Here is a 9,601-nt window from a genome sequence, read left to right as displayed (position 1 = left end):
GATGCAGTGTTTTTTTCGGTAATTGATTTGTCATCAGCATACCACCAGATTGAATTGCACCCCACTAGTAAACTGTTAACATCATTTATCACACCGTTTGGGGCGTTCAGATTTTCTAGGATGCCTTTTGGGTTGGCTTCTGCAGCTGCAGTATTCCAGAGGGCAATGCAGAAAATACTCAAAGGATTAGATTGTGTATTGTGTTTCCAAGATGACCTACTAATCTTTGGAAAAGATGAAAGGGAACATAATGAAAATTTCAAGAAAGTGTTGAACAGTTTAAAAGCTGCAGGGCTAACGTTAAAAAAAGAAAAATGCCAGATTGGCGTAAAATCAGTGACTTATTTAGGACATGTAATTTCCAAGGAGGGAATCAAACCAAAAATCAATTTGATCAATGCGATCAAGTCAGCACCTGTACCTACTACAAAAGATGAAGTAAAGTCTTTCCTAGGGTTGTTGGAATACTATTCCAAATTTGTGAAAAATTTTGCAGACATTACACACCCTTTACGGATATTGCTAAAAAAAAAAGTAAGATTTGTATGGGATGAGAACTGCAACAAAGCTTTCAATGAATTGAAAGAGTGTATTATTAATGCACCTTTTTTAGGACATTTTGACACATGTAAATCCACTATACTCACCAGGGCCGGACTGGCACTTCCGGGCACCGGGCAATCCCCCGGTAGGCTGGACGGGGTGGGGGCCGGTTTGGTGACAGGGGGCCGGTTTTATTGCTGGGGCCGATTTGGACCCTCAGGCGTGACCGAGCAAACAAGCACAATCTGCATAAAATGCAGCTGCTACGGGTGCTGCATGCAACGTCAAGGACCGTGTTCTTGATGTCACCCGATTTTATTTTATTTATTAAAATTCCACCTGTGACCTCTGACCTGGGTTGGGTGGGTGTACCGTGATGCGCGGCGCGCAGTGACGTCTACTCTCACTCTGCGCGCCGCGGTAAAGTCATTCACCCTCAGGATGGAGTCTGGAGACAGCGCAAGCGCATAGGGGGTCAGGCAAAAAAAAGTGCGCGTGGCAGAGACGACTGAAAGACAGGCTGGCATGGATGGAGTGGAGCCTGCCCCCGTGTCTGTCGCCCGGCGCCCGCTGCCAAAGGTGAGTGACAGGCCATCCCCTGCGTGAGTTTCATGTCCAGGCGGGGGGGGGGGGAGAGCAGTGCGATCAGGCCCGGGCCGCAATTAAAAGCAAAAGCCATTAGGCCCCGGCCTACCCATGATAATCGGCAATGAGGCTCCTGCGACAGCACGTGATTATTAATCACCAAAACACAGAGCCTGCCTGGAGTTCGCTGGAACTGGCATCGCAGCCGTGAAAAGGGTTCTTTGTATTAAGACAGATGACCATGGGGCGCAGTTGTTAACATACATTACGGATTGTTCTGGAGAACCTGAGCAGGTATACACAGACACACACCCAGATAAAGATACAGCGAGAGGAACAATGGAGCAGAGGGACACCAGTAGAGCACAAAGATACAGGCACACAACTGAGCACAGATGCAGAGACAGGAACAGAGGTAAATGAACAGACAGAGACAGGTACACAACCCGACAAAGAGGAAGAGAGGGGGACACTAGAACTTAGAGACAATCATAGATTCACAAACACACAACCACACAAATAGAAAGAAACACCAGAACACAGGGACATGAGCAGAGGGACACAGACACACAACCAGATAAGGATATGGTGAGAGGACCACTCGAACAGAGGGACAAAAACACACAACCAGATAAAGAGACAGGAACGATAGAGAAGAGAAGAGGGATACCAGTAGAACAGAAAGATTCAGGCACACAACTGAGCAAAGTTGCAGAGAGGGGAACAGAGGTAAATCAACAGAGACACACAGGTACACAACCCGACAAAGAGGATGAGAGGGGGAAACTAAACTTAAGAGACATGAGCAGAAATACACACGCACAGAACCAGACAAAGAGAGAAACACTAGAACCCATGAACATGAGGAGAGAGACACAAACACACAACTAGACAAAGATACAACATAGAGAGGAATGCTACAACCCAGAGGCACTGAGTATAGGGCTGCAGGGGTGCTGCTGCAACCCCAAAATAACCACCATGGAGTTTAGAAGTGAATGAGCAATAAAACGCTTTAACTTGTGTTTTTATTTTGTCACATTTACTGTGAGTTCATAGACAGAGGTCAAACGCCAGGCCATCCCTTTAGACAAATCGATGCTTATTCTTTTAACCTGGAGATTGGTGTTTTCTTTACTTTCTCCGTCAGCTGTTAGGGAACCAGAAAAGAAGCACTTTTTGTAATTTAGAAGTGTGAAGGAAACAACGATTTTACTAGGATCAAAGTCACTAGACTTTACATGGTGATGCACACAACAAATATTTGCTGAAAACAGATTGCCACAAATATTATTGTTTGTGCTGTAGGTAGTTTCACAAGTAAAACTGGATACCTGTGCACATGTAATGCCCATCTCGATGGAAAAGGTGCTGTCTGTAAATGACTGTGCTACTACACAGTCCTTTAGTAGTATATTTGTGAAAGTGTGCCCTAATACATATCTGGCTACACACCACACCCTCACCCCTCTCCTGCTGAAGGGGGTGGCTCATTTGTAACACTTGCTCTTTGTGTGATGTTTGGATGTTTCACAACCCCTGTGACTTCAGTGCAGTTACCTTGATGGCAGCACACCCACTCTGAAAACTGAACCAGCACCATTGCTAGAACAGACGGACACCAGCAGGAAAGAAAGGATAAGGCACACAACTAAACAAAGAGAAGAGAAGAGAACACTAGAACATAGAGATGCAATCAGACACACACAGGCACACAACCAGACACAGGTACAAAGAGAGCATCAGTTGAACATAGGGACACTAGCAGAGAGGCACAGGCACACAACCAGACACAGGTACAAAGAGAGCATGACTTGAACATAGGGGCACCAGCAGAGAGGCAAAGGCACACAAACAGACACAGGTACACCGAGAGCATCACTTGGACATAGGGACACTAGCAGAGAGGCACAGGCACACAAACTGACACAGGTACAATGAGAGGATCACTTGAACATAGAGACACAAACAGAGAGGCAAAGGCACACAACCAGACACGGGTACAAAGAGAGCATCACTTGAACATAGGGACACTAGCAGAGAGGCACAGGCACACAACCAGACACAGGTACAAAGAGAGGATCACTTGAACATAGGGACACTAGCAGAGAGGCACAGGCACACAACCAAGTCGTGATCAGCTCAGACTTTTAAATTAGCGGCAGGGCTGGACGAGAGAGCCGCTGCAGATTACAAGGGACAGAAACAAGTGCTGGTCGGAGGCAGAGCAGGAAAAGGATGAAAGCGAACTGCCCTCGTTGTCTATGCTTAGCGGAAGTGCCTGCATTCCTAGGCATTAGGGCGGCTCTGTCTGGGTGATAGGACCAGAGCCCTGGGGTCGGCCTGGAGCCACGGCCTGCCGCCTCAATGTATTGGACAAGAAGGTAAAAATTATGAAATTCATTATTTGTAATGACACAAGCTTTTTCCAAGCATAAAAGTGTCAAATAAAGAAGACAAGACATGTGACGTAGCAAGATATTGCAAAAATAGAAATGCAACATGGAAAAAAAACCTTTTTTCTTCTGCAGTGAACTTAAATTAAAGCGCAGGATCGGCAGTCTCGATTCTTTTCCTAGTAACTGGCTGTAGATATATACTGTACTGGCGCGCACATACGTCACATTTCTAGCATTTCCGGAATGGGTGGATTGTAGGTGAATGAGTTTCTGGCGAGCGGGACTTCCGCCATTGCAGCCTCCAGCCTGAGTGATGACAGCCATCAGTGGCAGCAGCCTGAGAGATGCCACTTGTAGCTGATGCCTTCGTGGCCTAGATAACAGGTGTTCCTATCCCCAGGGGCAGACGTAAGCCAGTGTCTGAAACAGCTCTTCAAGCATCGCCGTACACAAGGATCACACGTTGATTCAGCACCTTCTGAGGAGCTTTATCCGGTCCTTCTTACATTGCACACGGGGATGACAAATCCCGGACATGTGTTGCTCTGCTTGGTAAGGGCTTAACCTCTGTAATTGTTTTTATAGTGACACTAGACACCGTAACACGGTAAAAACATTCATTCTGTTCACTAACAGACACAATAACAGCTTCGGATACTCCAGAAAGCCAAGCTGATCATCACACCTGAAACCCAAAGACGGAGGTACAGCATCAGCCCCTGAATACAATACTGGAGTGCTACATTACCTGGTACCATATACTTGATAATGCGCACACAGTCACACCTGTCTTGCCCCATCTGCTGAATACGTGCATCTCTGTGCCTGTATTTGTACAGTTCGTATCAAAGTCTACAGTGGTGGCTTTCTGAATACTTTTACATTGGTCCCTGCTTGTGCCTCGCAGCGCCAATGGTGTTAGCCTGATACCACTGGCTCTGCAACTTATCTGGTCAGTCTGGGCAATGATCACATGGTGTGCAGAACGGGTATCAGACGCAGCTACCTTTTCGAAGCAGTGGTCAACCTGATGCCATCTTGCAGCACCCACACTGCGTGGGATGCGGACTAGGGCCACACAGTGATTCCTAGGGAACTGGCCTGAGATAACTCCGCTTAGGACCAAGAGAGCTCTGGAGCTTCAGGCAGCCCTAGTCAGTGCAGCCTATAATTATAGATCAAGTGCGCAGTGACCACGCTGGTGCTGGTCCAACTTTCAGTGCATCCGGCGTCACGTAGTGAAGAGCCTGGTGTTTGTAGTAGCTCTGTGGCAGCCACCGCCTGCTGCTGTTATCTAGTGCTGCGGGGTTGGGCAGCAGGCAGCGGGGCGCCCACTGGGGCAGACACCGCTCAGCAGTGCTGGAATACACTTTTATTAGGGTTGAGCAAGCAGTTCTATAGTCCAGTCTAATACAGTGTTCTGGCTAGCTGTAATGTGCCTCACTCTCCTGATTTCTGGTGCTTTGCAGCAGTTGCAAGATCTTCTTAAAGTTTCTCGATGCTCCAATGGGTGTAATGTCTGATATTTCTATGTTTCCCTCCTCTTCATTGCTTGATTTGTGCTTGCAAGAAAGTGTCACTCATAGAAGTTGAAATGTCACTCATAATTACACTGAAATTGTGAAAATGTCACACACAACATTCTGAAACCTTGGCAGCTATGTTAAACTAATCGCAAATACTGCTGCTGGTCTCCTCATTGGCATGTAGAAAATAGGCAACCCCTCCCTGAAGTAGCCATGCTGGCTCTGGCCGTGGAGCTGCATCATGTTTAAAACCATCATGCGTCACTTAAACGGACTTCAGAAACAACCCTGCATACCTAGACCAGAACTTGGCAATCTCAGGTGGACAGTGCGCACAGGAAGCCAAAACATTGCCAAATTGGAGACCAGGAGACGCTGGGCCAAAAGACTGGAACGCTGCCCTCTATAGCAGGGGTCTGGAGCAGCATCCAGACTGACCTAAAAACTGCTCAAATCCTGCAGTTCGGAAGATCCCGAAGAAGCCCTTGTTCACTAAATACTGCCACCTTACTTGTTGGTTACCCATCTAAACTGTACCTTGAGCTCCTGACCTTTTATTGCTCCATTGCTTCGCCAGACACATTCATGCTTTAGAAGTACTTCTACATCTATTTTGTAATCGTGAATTACGTAAATGATTCACGTTTGGATTTAAATGCATACATATTTCTTTTGTGGGCATTCTAAATCTGCCATGGCATTAGCTGTTTTCAACCCACATTCTCCTATATGGTTACAAGATGAGGGTAGCTTATCCTACTCACTGAAATTTGTGTGAAGAAACCTTGCAGTCATTCTGCCCATGCTAATGTGTTGATGCGTGTTGGCAAAGCGTGCACTGTCGCTGTGCTATACTAGTCTTCTGCATTAAAAAAAATAAATAAATAAATACTGCAGACCGTGATATGTACCTGCCTGAGAGGGAAGCTTGCACTGCTTCCTCTTATGTTGCCTTGCGCCCGTCCTGTTAGGAAAGTGCGCATGCTTGATGCACATCTCGTAATTGTGCTGTCTGCGTTAGGGAATCTTCTGCTGTTGATGTACATTTCTGAAATGGTGAAGCTCGAATGCACTTGCATGTGCAAAACATTGAACTTGTATTGAATTATTTTCTTTAGCAGCAGCCATATTTTGTATACGGAGATTTACGAACTGACTCATGTTTGAGAATGCAGCTATTAATGTAGTCTGTTTTGGGCTCGTACGGGCCTGTGTGCCTGCAGCAGAGGAGTGGTTCTTGCTTTGATTGACATGTGTGGTCATTTTCCTTCAGTCCATAGAGACCATCAACCTTGATGGCAGTGGAAGGCTCTCCTTCCCGGAGATACTGAAGACAAGCATTGGCATAGCCAATAGGTCTCGCCTTTGGGACCTTATGTGTTTAGTTATCCAGCACAATATTCTTGGTGCAACAACATCAAGTGCCGCATGGCTAAACACTTATAAGGTTCCAAAGGCGAGACCTATTGGCTAAGCAAATGTTTGTTTTTCCAGCTTTCAGCTGTGAAGGCAAACATCCATTGGGAAGATGCGGTCGAATTTCCCAAGATTAATCAAAAATGTTAACATAATCTAGCACCCGTGGTGAGGAAGGCGTTGTGGTTCCTCAGTCTCGGGCTGCTCGATCGCGGCCATTGCCGGTCACATACGTGTCGCCCTGATGTGGGGGGAGGGGCTTTAGTTGCTCCCAAGCAAAGAGGACAGCATTTAGGAACCAGCGGGCAGGAGTTACAATCCTACTAGAGAAAACAATCCCTTGCCTAGTCTTAGAAATAGCCTGATGGCTGCAAGACAGCATGCTTTCTAAAAAGTAAACTGGACCAGATTGTGAAACAGGAGAAGAAACCATGGAGAAATCATAGAAAATTAAAGATGATGGTCTCCATAGATTTTCCAGAGAACCCCAAACTAATCAATCGCTTAAGGACCCTACTTTAATGTACAGAGTTTTGTGAGAAAAAAAAGGAAGCTTAACATATCCTTTGGTTCCTTCAATTGAATTCTGTGTGTTTCGTCAGTTGCCAATAGGTGTGCTCTTTGCACGTTTTATTCTCTGATGCTAGTTTGTTTGCTTAGGCCCAGTTTGAGTTGCCTGTGTGCTGCAGCAGCTGCCTTTTTTCATACTGTACATGCATAAACTGGTTTGCATGATGCTCAGTTCCTAATCATTTGGGCCTCTGGTGGTAACTTGTTTAGAGATAGCCTATAAGCAAAAAGGATGTTTAACATATAGGGCAGTAACTGTGTATTTGCAGAGATTGTTACATGAGCTCTCTGCCCCCACACAGTTGCTGGCGCTAGCTCAAATCGCATTGCCCATCTGCTGTGAGATATTAGAAAGTGGCACCCAAAAGGCGTGTCATCACTTCTATGTGCCATTGACATTTATTGCATTTTTATGCTGGAAAAAAATCTAAAGTCCTCTTGTCAGTTGCTCGAAGGGCACTTGAAGTCTTCAGAGAAAGGCCACTGGTGCTGATGTGTTGGGCTGTAGCGCGTAACTAAGCAATGATCGTGATCATTTAAGGCGTAGTTTTGGGATGGCAGGCGTCCTAAGTAGTTAAAGAGCTGGAGCAGTGATATAACAGAACCCAATAACATAAATAAAAACAAAATACCATCAATAAAAACAAAATAACACATCCTAACAGGACACAATGCAAAAAACAATCACAAAATAACGCATACTATCAAGTACAGTACAACATAGCAATAATACAGCACAAATAAACTAAATTAAAACTACAGAACACATCAAAACCAATAGAACAAATAAGCAGAGATAGTCTTGCCACATATTACCACCTACACAAACCTGCTTTCATGATGTGGTGGTAAAAGACGCTTGCACCTAGCAGCAGGGTCTTACCACCAAGACCATGAAATAGCGTGAGTCGAAATGTTTAGTGATGCAGTTGGTTGTCGGAGAAAAGCAAGCTGTGAGGCCAGCAGCAGCAAGTGACTGAAACGAAACACTATCTTAATGTACACATTTTGCATTCCAAAAGAACCGTGGACTTTCTGCTGCGCCTGAACAGTCAGATCAGCGGGAGCCAGACACAGGCGGGCTTCTGATCAGCAATATTAACCTTAATTAGAAAGTACCGACGTTTTTCCCGAGTTTTCAGTGTGCTGCAAAAGGCATTCTGTGTAATGAGGAACGGATTGATTGATGACTTGGTAAATCCCAAAACACGTACACGTGGAAAGGCAGACATTTGTTTGACTTTTGGGCCAGGGCTAAGCAGCAGTGATTGCCTCTAATTGACAAGCATTGAGCCTTGACGGCTTAATGAGATAAGAAAGGCAGATGGCGCGTGTGCACACGCGCGTGCACGCAAGCTTTAGGCCAGGAAAAGCTTGTGGGTAGCATTTTTAAAACCCCCTTCCTAAAAGTTGAGCAAGCAGCAGCGCATGCGCTGCTCTAGGCTCGACCTAAAAAACCAGGGCCTGGTCAGGCTGGCAGTGTTCGAGGGCTGGTTCTTCTCATAGAGTCTGTGATCTGCTAGGCGGGGTGTTGGCGCCTCGGCGTTGTTCACGGGATACCCTGAAAGGCCTCAAGATGCCGCCCCCGTGATTAATGTTGCCTTAAACATCTGATTAGATGTTATGGCCACCGTAATTCATTACCAAGCAGTCTGTTCTAGTCGCTTACACTAGGCACCAGGTTCTGGCTGCGGCGGTACCAGTCTCAGCACTGAAGTGTAACATATTAGTTGATGCACATACTTTCGAGATTTGAACCACTGACTCCCATGCTACTGTGATGCCAGCACAGGGCGCGGAAAAACTGCCCATTCAGGCAGGTATATTTCCTTATCTCGAAATAGAAGTGAGAATAGCTCAGCAGGTGGGGACACTTCTTGCTTGATCTGGCTGGAGCCTTGTGAGCATCAGCCATGAAGCAAAGGACGTGCATGCTTCAGAATATTGCCTATCAGTACATCAATCAGAATATCCACGCAGTGTATCCTCTTCATTTTATGTTTGTGTTCTTCTATTTCTCCAAATTATCCGGAAGCACTTTGTCGCTACTTGTAAAATGATGCCATTGAACACAGTGCCCCATGCCTTCTAGTGGGAGATGCAGTGACATCCACCTTCATGAGCCTCCTTGCAAATAGATGCGTGTGAAATAGCAGCACGTTGGTTGTGCAGTGCAATAAATACTGCCTTACTTCCCCCGGGTAGATTCCATCATCTCTGGGACTCTCACAGACTTCCTTGCCAGACTAATAATTATCGCCCAGCTGTGGAACAAACTCATTTAAAAACAGGAACAGCCAATGACAATTGATTGGGCTTTTGTATAGTGGATAATGTTAGTCAGCATCAATGCTACACGGAAGGGGTAGCACAAGGGCAGCAATGGAAGGCGTTTGCTTTCCCACACTCAGTCTCGTTCTGCTGAGGAACAGGGCTTTAAGTGGGCCGGGTCCTGCCGGTGTAGTTCTAAAAAGCATGCACTGAGACGGGTCCCTATCGGGCTCTCCATTTTTGCCCTCACCCTCAGGGTGAAAAAAAAATCTCAACTCTGGAGCAGGGCCA

This window comes from Triturus cristatus, chromosome 3_2 (genome assembly GCF_964204655.1).
Source record: "Triturus cristatus chromosome 3_2, aTriCri1.1, whole genome shotgun sequence".
Lineage (NCBI taxonomy): Eukaryota > Metazoa > Chordata > Amphibia > Caudata > Salamandridae > Triturus > Triturus cristatus.
This window is presented reverse-complemented; position numbering follows the sequence as displayed.